Source organism: Benincasa hispida, unplaced genomic scaffold (assembly GCF_009727055.1).
Source record: "Benincasa hispida cultivar B227 unplaced genomic scaffold, ASM972705v1 Contig514, whole genome shotgun sequence".
In the NCBI taxonomy this organism is placed as follows: domain Eukaryota; kingdom Viridiplantae; phylum Streptophyta; class Magnoliopsida; order Cucurbitales; family Cucurbitaceae; genus Benincasa; species Benincasa hispida.
The window spans coordinates 123223-133617 of NW_024064894.1; the positions used below are offsets into that span (position 1 = coordinate 123223).

Consider the following 10395-nt stretch of genomic DNA (forward strand, 5'->3'; position numbering starts at 1 on the left):
ATATTTATTGATTTAGAACATAATAAGAATTATTATATCATAGCCATTGGTTGATAATTTTTGTCGTGTTGACCTGCACTTGAGTTTCTACTGCTTATGGCTAGTTAAGTGAAACATATTTTTTATTTCAGATATGAGAGCTCCACTCTTGTCACACTGATTAAAATACAAAGATATACACAACAAAGTAGATTAACATAGAATGGTGATTTGCCTTAGCTCATCGTGCAAGCAAATGGAAACAGCCTTTTTTCGTTTAGTTCTTTGCAGCGGACTTGCGCCCTTTCCTCTACACAACCAAGGATGAGAGAATATGATTACATTATACATAAACTCAAAACATGTTTAAAAATTAAAATCATAAAACAGTTAACTAGTGTGTACCTTTTTAGGGACCTCTTGAGATCTTTGTGCAGGATTCTTCGAGGCTGAATTGGACTTTGACGCCGAAGCTTTCGGTGCAGCATCGCTAGGCTTAGCTTCCTTCTTAGATTGCCCAACTTGTTGAGCTCCCATTGCAGGTTTTTCAGCCTTCAAAGACCCCATGGATGAGCTCCTGGAACCAACTTACTGAAGAGATATTGCAAGTATCTAAAGACTATGCTGAATGAATTGCTGGGTCTCAATGCTCTTATATAGAGGCAAGTTTTGAGTATCGAGGCTCGGACCGTGGCAAAGGAATTTGAACTGCAAGTGACAGACATCATGGGCGAGGGGAATGGAATAACTCAAGTAGAGGACAACTTCATGGCTTACCTATATGCATCAGATACTCTGCTTAGCGTACTTTTTTTAGTTCCCTGCATTAGTAAGCATATATCCAATACATGCATGATTGGATGCTCATTACCTACCTATGGTAAGTTCTATTTTATTGGTAAGGATATTTTTCTAAATACTTGAAAATTAATTCTCTTTTTAAGGTACTTATCTGCAACTTCTCCATGCATCCCTTTCAACAATAAAAGAAAAAGATATTAAAAAATTTATCCATCTTTAAAAAAAAAAAAAAAAAAAGAAAGAAAGGTTTGTCACATGGCAACTTGTGATACACATTTGGATGAGTTGCACAAAGATAGATATAAGTCGGATGCACCTAAGTATTTTCCCTCTTGTAAAAGTCATGGTAGTTTTTGTTTGATTATTTCTTATTGATTCTATAAAAGTGCAATGTGTTGTCATCTCTTGCAAAAATGAAATTGATTTGAGGCAATTGAGACTAGAAAGACTAGTGATAAATTTTCAAAATCTTTGGATTAACGAAAATAATATATTTTAAAACAAAATATATCAAATTTAATACAACTCATTGTTAGCCTGAAATTTCAAAGTGAATTTAACATAGAAAATGCACAAGTTAAACATGATGTTATAAAATAATATCACCTACGTAGAGATCATTTGCCCAATGGAGAGAAACTTTATTATCAAAAGAATTAAACAATGACAACAAAGTATTTATTTAATTGACTTCCTTTATGGTAATTCACGTACAACATATTCTAATTTCAACTTAGGTTCCCCTATATTTGAGATCTCCTTACTTCACAAATAGACATACTTAGGTTCCCCTTAAACATGATTGTCTCTCACCTTTGTGAATCAGTTTCTTGCAAGCTAAGTATGAGATCTCATCAATATAAAAGAACTTAGGCTCCTCCTAGGTGCGAGATACAGTCTTTTTCACTTACAGTAATTGACGATGGTTGTAAACACTTTAGTCTAGTCTAAATGACTATTGACAACACCCTCAGTGAGGTCCACACAATTCACTAACAATATATGAAAAACTCGATGGGAACATTTTCAGTAAAACACAACACCACCATCTTATTCCAAGAGGCTAATCCTAAAAGTGACAAAACCACATTGTATAAATGGCACAATCTTGAGAAGATAATCGAGGATGGAAATAATCTTCTCAACAAGAAAGAGGAAAGCAGCTCCTGCGAATTTGCATCACACACTTTAACAAATAAGGAAAATATTTCCAGGCAAAATCTGTAGTACGAAACAAGATGTTTGATATCTAACAAGACAAATTACAAAACATTTTGCATGAAACAAAATCAGTTGATCATAATGCAGTAACAAACTTCCATTTTGGTTATTTATTAAGGTAAAACAAACTAAAACACATAATGCAGCAACGAAAAAAAGAACTCCAAATCATATCATAATAATCACCACGACCACACAAACCATCAGATAGAAAACCATGACAACAAATCAAACCAGAAGACCCATCACATCCTCAAACTAGCAAATATAAATCAAATCGAATCACCCAGTACATCCTGAACCAGCAAATAGAAGAAAGTAATGGTAGTACTTTAAGAAACAGATTCTCAGAGAACAAATCATCCCACAACCATTCTCTCCCTTTTGTTTGTGTTATAAAAATGGGAAATTGTAATAGATAGCAAAAGGAATTAGCATATCTAAAATTTTAGCACCAGTTTTTTAACTTTGCAAATATAGCAATCAAAAGGTAGATTCGTTTTATTTCTTTATTATTTCAATGTTATCGTTTTTTAGTTCATCTTGATGTGTTTCCCTTTTTTTCACCAATGCCATTTTTTCGCTTCTAAATATTTCTTCATTATATATTATATCTCATCCATTCATCACATCTTATTTTCAACCTTTCAATTTCTCTCTTCTCTTAATCATCATGAAGTCCATATTTCACAATTTTATCCTCATGCCATCTTTTTCTCATTTTCTTCATATATATATATATATATATATAAATTGTGTTTGATTTTGTCCGATTCTTTTTTGTTCTGATTTTTTTGTTTAATTAAGATCGATGTTTGTGTTTCATTTTTATCCCGTTTATTTTTTGTTTGATTAGTGAGATTTTTTTTCCTCTAATTTAAGTTATGTTTTGTTCTATAAACTAATACACCAAATTTAGAGTAGATCAATTGTATAAATGGATACACTATGACTAATAACCAAACCAATATATAAATACAGTTTCAAATATATTACATATAAAAAAGTTTTAAGGGTATCAATATATATCAAATAACTTAAAAAAATATCAATAATATATCACATAGTAATCAACTTTAAATTATATCAATACTATATATTCAGATATAAAACAATTTTCCAGTACATCAATAAGGAAAATTTTCACAAATAGACAAAATGTCAAACATTTACAGGAATAACAAAAAAAAAAAAACATTGGTAGACACTGATGGACTTCTATCAGCGTCTATCACATGGTATCAATGATACTGATAGACTTCTATAAACCTCTATCAAAGAAGATTAAATTTTTCTATTTTGTGTAAATAATTTCCATTATTTTTTTTTATTTTTGGAAATCCCTCTATCAATAGTGTGTCTAAAATATATCAGTACATATCAAACAAGAATATCAAATATTCAAAGTGTATCAACAATATATTAGATATAGTAAGACATGAGTATATTAACCATCAATTAATAAGCACTTAAAGTAAAACATGAGTGTATCAACAATATATCTAACAACAATCAACATTAAATAAGTAACTTAGTTTGAAAGAAACCATGTGTGTTTCATTTTCTAAACATGATATTCCAAGAGTTATCAACAATATATAGATACAAGACATGGGTGTATCAGTCAACAGTATGTAAACATTTACTTGAAGACAAAAATATATCAACAGTATACACTACAACAAATATGACTTATTATAGTTTTTGGACATAGCATTTTTAAAAATAGGATATAGAAACTCTAAAAAAAGAAATGGAAAATGTTAAAAATCAAATTTTGGGGGTGCGCTCAAAATTTTGTAGTTATTCGCCCAAACACGCAAAATTTTGGGGGTCGCGCACTTCACCCCTTCTTCAAACATCAAAAACCCATATTTTTTTTTCTCTATTCTCTTCTTTCCTTTCTTTGTTTCACCCCACAAAATCTCAATCTTCTTTATTTCAAATCTCAACCCTTATTTTCTCAAATCACAACTTTCAGTACTTGAAACCCATATCGTTTTCATTCCTCTCTTTATCATTCTTAACTTCATGCGATGCCCTAAAATGTGCCCTGCATTCCATCGTCAATGGTTGATTTTCCATCGTCTTTGTCCGTTGCAGCAACTTTGGTGAGTGTGATTTTCCTCTCTTTACTCATCCTTAGATCTGTTTTCATTTTCTTTATTATTTGATTTTGGATTTTCCCTTTTACATTTTTCCATTGACTTGATTACTGTTTGTGTTTGGTTGCTCTTCGATTATAGTTTATGCACTCGAAGGAGATTGAGCTAGCTAAATGGAATGCAATTATGTATTGGGTTTTGTTTCCTCTGATGGTTGATGATTCTGTAACTCTAGTCTAAAATTTTTATGCTAGAACTTGATCCTCGATTCGGCCCAAAACTCGATCCTCAATCTCACTGTAAAGAACTCGTCCCCACTGTGAAAAACTCGATCTAGTACAAAACTCGATCCTCAATTCGATCCAAAACTCGATCCTTGATCCCCACTATGAAGAACTCAATTTGGTCTAGAACTCGATCCTCGATCAAACTCAATCCAAGTCTTGATTCGGTCCAGAACTCGATCCTCGATCGAAATCAATCCAAGTCTTGATTCGGTCCAGAACTTCCCTGCTGTGAAGAACTCAATGCTCGCCCAGATCTGCCATAAAAGAAAACCCACTTGATGCTCGCCTGATTCGAACAGGAGAGACTTTTAAAGTGGGTAATAACATACAAATGCTCAATTTTTAGTTTCTTATTCTTTTGATAACAATTTCCTTTTCTTCTCTCTTGTTCTACACTATTTCTCTTCTCACCTTCAATTGTTTATTGCTCTTTTTTTTCCATGAGTATTATTTGTAGGTTCGTGACTATAGACAAGATTGGAGTCTTTTTGTCAATGAACCGTAGGTAGGAAAGTATTATTTTAGCATGTTTATCATGCTTATTTTTTGTTGTTTTCTTAATGGGTAAACAAGTTACACTTTACTCTATTGTTGATTTCAATCTATTATTAGAATTGTAAAACATCTCCATATTTTACATATTGTTCTGAATTTGTTTTTAACATATTTATTCATTGTGCCTTTGTTTCTATTTTACTACTATTTTCATATGTTTAGAGTTCATGACTATTTCTCGTATTATTATTGCCTAATTAGTGGTATTTATTATTTCAATGATCTATGAAGTTTAATGTCAACTTATCCTTCATGACCAATGCCTATATATTTGTTACATTGAGAATAGCTAAAATGAATGTCAGACTCATGAATTTAGAGGTAATTAAAGGTTTAATAATTGTGTTTATGTAACTTTGTCCATTATTAATGAACCACATATTTTTAGGTTGTTTTGAGAGTCAAAATGACAATTATGTACTTTTTATATAGTTTTGACATTCAATTGTGATTTTGGGAACCAATCTGATGCTAATTCACTTTTTATGTAGGTAGTTGAAGATCAAAGATGGAAGCTCAATTTCATGATGCTATAATCCTCAAAACTTGATAAATTTTGTATTTTGTGAACCTTGTATGGTTGAAAATTACATTTGATGTATTTTTTGTAATATTGGATAACTTTTTTAGTTTCTATTGTAAATTGATTACTAAATTTCAATAATGAAAGGAAGTCATTGTATTTAATGCATACATTGTGAATTATTTTATATGTCTATTTAACTTAAAACAAGTGTTTGTAATATAAATGGACATAATTTCAATGTTGTTTGTTATAACATAAGATTAAAGCTATATATATGATATAATAGCCTTAAAAAATGTTATCATATGTCAAATAAAGCATTAAGAAAAGGCTATTATATACTAAAGATAGCATTGAGAACAAGCTACTATATGTTAAAGATAGCTTTAATGACTAATGCTATTGAATGTTTTCATAGCCATGTATAGACGCTATATCTTCATAATCTATTATAGCATCCATTATAGTTGTATAAAAAGGCTATAAAAAGTCCCAGACTTTTAATAACATGGACTGTCATAACCTTCGAAAAAGGCTATGAAAGTTCTTTTATAGCCTTTTTTGTTAGCTACTATATATATTATTTATTATAGTGATATCTAACATTAATCAACATGTCAATTGTATCAAAATTATATTTACAACAATCAACATTTAATCAATAACTTATGTTGAAGTAAGACATGTGTGTATCATTTTATACACATGATATTCCAAAAGTGTATTGGTAGTATATCAAATATAAAACACAAGTGCTATGAAGCACAGACACAGATACGGCTACACGATATGGATATGATCAGATACGGCGATTCGTTAATTTCTAAAAAACTAAGATACGAATATGTCTAAGGATGTGTCATTATATATATATTTTAATATATATATTTCTAAAAAAAGAGGATACTGATACGTTGAAGATACATTTTTTTTCTTTAAAAAAATCTAGGATATAGATAAATTTAGCATACAAGTTAATAACAATAGCACAAAATAGAATACAAACATTGAAATACAATACAAAAAAAGAAACATCTAAGATGTTGAAGTACAATACTTAATAAAACGCAATAGAAAAGTGACTCATATTGCAAAGAAGAAGAAGAAAAAGAAGAAGATTAGAGAGAGAAGTATGATGATAAACGAAAAACTTATTGTTGAAGATATCCAAATGCTTTATATTTTGGTGGACTTTGTGGGGATTCAAATGTGAAGATGGAGATTAGATGATTCTAGTCTAGGGTTCGGTCCGTTATTTTTTTCTTTTAGTTTTGGACTCGAGTAGTGAGCTTTTTAAATAGGTTGCCTAATTTTAGATTGGGAAAGATTAGATGAGTTACTTGTTTTTTTTCTTAAAAAAAAAAAAGTAAGGATAGAAATAGATACGTTAAATCGCGTGTCAGATACGTATATGAAAGTATAGATACGTCAAATCGCATGTCAGATACGTATCTGGGAAGTATCTAGAAGTATCCGTATCTGATACGTGTCTGATACTGATTCTTTGCCTCACATGAAGTATCTGTGCTTCATAGCACAAGTGTATCAAACTTTAATTAGTAAATACTTGAAGTAAGATATTAGTGTATCAATAGTATATCTAACAACAACCAATATTTAAAATGTATCAGTAGTATATCTAACAACAATTAACATTCAAGTCGAATAGGTTTTTTTTTTTTTTTTTTTTTTTTGGTCATGTTTTGTAAACATTAAAAAATGAAAATATACATGCCAAATTTTTACAATTCTCTTTTGCTACTAATACAATAAGTCTTTTCAAGTATATTATTAATGTATCGATAGAATATCATTAAGACGTTTACTTTACTAGCTAGTATCATAGTTGTAAGTACATCAACTATTAAAATCCAAGTGACCAACTATTGAACATCAATTAACAAGCATATTAAAATTTCAAGCACATTGTCATGCTATCAAGCATATAAATTAAATAAACAAGGATATTAAAATACAAAGTATATTAGCAAACTATTAGACAATCAAGTAGCATGCATATTTTCAAATTTATTTGGGTTGAATGTCTCACGTTTTTGTAGTTTCATTTAGGAGAATTGGAGTATATGGCGGAATTTGAGGTTTCATTCTGAAAAATGGCAAAATCGCCAAGGAATAAGAATTATTGCAACTCATGTGACATGCACATGGCCGCAAATTTCAAAATTCTTTATTTGCCCTTGACTTGTTCGTAGATGTTGTTGACGGAACTACAAATATCGGGTAATTTCAAAATAGAAAACAGGGTCGAGATATATGTACAGGGTAATTGTTGATATTCGTCAAGGACAACTGCCTTCCTAATTTTGCTTATATAGTTAACATAATCTCTATATTATTATTATTATTTTAGATTTTGTTTAACCACTTTTCGAATTTATCTTACCTTAATAAAATATCCAGATTTTGAAACCAAATTTATATTTGAAATATCCATATACTATTAAAACTTCTTTCCTAATTTTGCTCATATAGTTAACATAATCTCTATATATTATTATTTCGTTAGATTCTGTTTAACCACTTTTCGAATTTATCTCACCTTAATAAAACATCCAAATTTTGAAACCAAATTTATATTAGAAATATCTATATATTATTAAAACTTCTTTTATCCATATATTTTATTCAAATCTCTATATAGTTTTTTTCACATTCTTAATAAATTAGTTTTATATGCTATTTTTTATATTATTTTAAGCAGATTGGGAAAATAAATATTAGTTCCTAAAAAAATGGTCATGCGTTGATTGCACAAGAATCAATTGGATTGTTGCTCCATCCATTGCCATAACTTTTGTTACTTATACAAAGGTTTCATCGATTTAGTTTTTCTTGCTGATTCATTAACTTTTGCAACTGTTTTTGCTATGACTTTACAATGGGTTAGACTTCTATTTGATGGTCGATGGGATGAGAATTTTCAGTACCATGATTTTTGAAATTGTGAGACGCATATTTCATCAAATTCATTGTTCCAACAATTTGTGGAATATATCCAAGGTAAACTTTTTCCCTCCAGTGAGTAACTATATATCATTTGACAATGTATCGGATTGGTTCTGCCAATTTGAATCTTGTTAGCATTGTTGAAGATAAATATATTTTGTGGTTGATGTCAGTATTATCAGATTCCCCTTAAATTGATTTATGTGTAGTGGTTGACCATGTCTCATCTGTTGCCCCAAACACTTGAAATACACTGTATTTGAATAATGAATCAACAAACATTAATTAATCTTCCCAACATCCTGTGGGCAACAATGAAATCGTTGATTTCCAAGATTTCGAATCCATTCAATCTAATATTCCTATTAGAGTAGGCTTACTTTTTAGTAGCAAGTATGTTTTGAAGAAAACAGTTTATTTGCTTGCTCTTAAAAATAGTTTTGAACTTACTACTACTAGGTCAAACAAAACTTCATTTGAAATTCGTTGCAAGGGTGTGTCTTGTGGGTGGTATCTATGCGCATTTGTATATAAAGGGGGTGGTGTGTGGATGGTTCGGAAATACATCGATATCCATAGATGTTCTATTGACATTGTTAAAGATGGTCATCGACAAGCAACATCTTGGATTGTGAGTGTACAAAGTGATTTTTAAAATGAATGACAAAGTCCCATGTCAACTGTGTGATGTTGTAAGCTATATGAGAAGACAACATGGTGTAAATATAAGTTATGATAAAGCTTGGAGAGGTCGTGAGATTGCCCTTAATTCCCTCAGGGGGGGACTCTTGAGTCCTCATACGCTGGTTTGTCACCATTCACTGCAAGTCATGCAGTTGGCAATGATCCAATTCTTCCTCCTAATGTCAAATGTCCGGTTGGGAGGCCTAAAAAAAAGAATCACGTCTTGTTTAGAAAACAAAGCTACAGTCCGCTGCAGTCGGTGTGGTAAAAGGGTCATAATTGTAGGTCTTGCAAGGATCCCATATGAATTGAATGCACCTACAGTGTTATATCTTTTAGTGTTGTTTTTCTTTACTTTGCAGTTTGTTTCCCTCTTCAAACAGTTCTTTAATGTTCAAACTTAATGCCGGTTATGAAAGGAATTGTTATTTGCATTGATATTGTGGTTTGTTATCTTACTTTTATATAGGTAGTTCAGTCATTTGTGTAATACTTATATGTTGGTAATTCAGCCATTGTATTATTCAGAATGGGCATAATTGAGCTAAACATTTTAGAATTACAGTGTGTTTGTGAAATAAATCCAAAATATTCAAATTGCATACCAAAATAGTAATAATATAACAATGATTGTACATGGAACTGAAAGTTAAATATTAATAATTTATGTTGGTTGTTCAGTCATTTGTATTATTCATAATGGGAAATTGAGCTAAACGTTTTAGAATTATAGTGTGTTTGTGAAATGAATTCAAAAGATTCAAATTATATACAAAAACAGTAATGATATACCAATTATTGTACATGGAATTGAAAATTAAATATTACTAATTTATATTGGCTATTTAGTCATCTGTATTTTTCATAATGGGAAATTGAGCTAAACATTTTAGAATTATAGTGTGCTTGTGAAATCAATTCTAAATATTTATGGATATACCAAAATAGTAATGATATAACAATTCCAAATCGCTTGATATATTCATTGTTCATTTATGTTATTGAGGGTTGGAAATTGAGTTGCACGCTTTATAATTACAGTGTGTTTGTTGTTATTAAACTTTATGTATGTGCAATGTGAAAAGTTCAATTCACCTACAAATAATTTATGTATATGCCCTTTGGACAATTGAGGCTTTAACATGCCTATTTTATCGAGGTTATTTAGTATAGGGCTGGCCAGATAAACTCGTACAAAACAGCTGCACCAAATCCAAATCTATTATATTTTCAAAATCCAAAATAGTTAAACTGTATATCAAAATAGAAA

General features: G+C 30.3%; 1 long non-coding RNA gene across 1 annotated transcript; it reads right to left on the bottom strand.

Annotated features, from left to right (window-relative positions):
• Positions 1-104: 104 nt before the first annotated feature.
• On the bottom strand, positions 105-687 carry LOC120069612. The gene is made up of 2 exons (XR_005479594.1): positions 385-687; positions 105-289 (listed from the first exon to the last, which is right to left on the bottom strand). It is a non-coding gene; the product is annotated as an uncharacterized LOC120069612 (long non-coding RNA).
• Between the last annotated feature and the right edge of the window lie 9708 nt (positions 688-10395).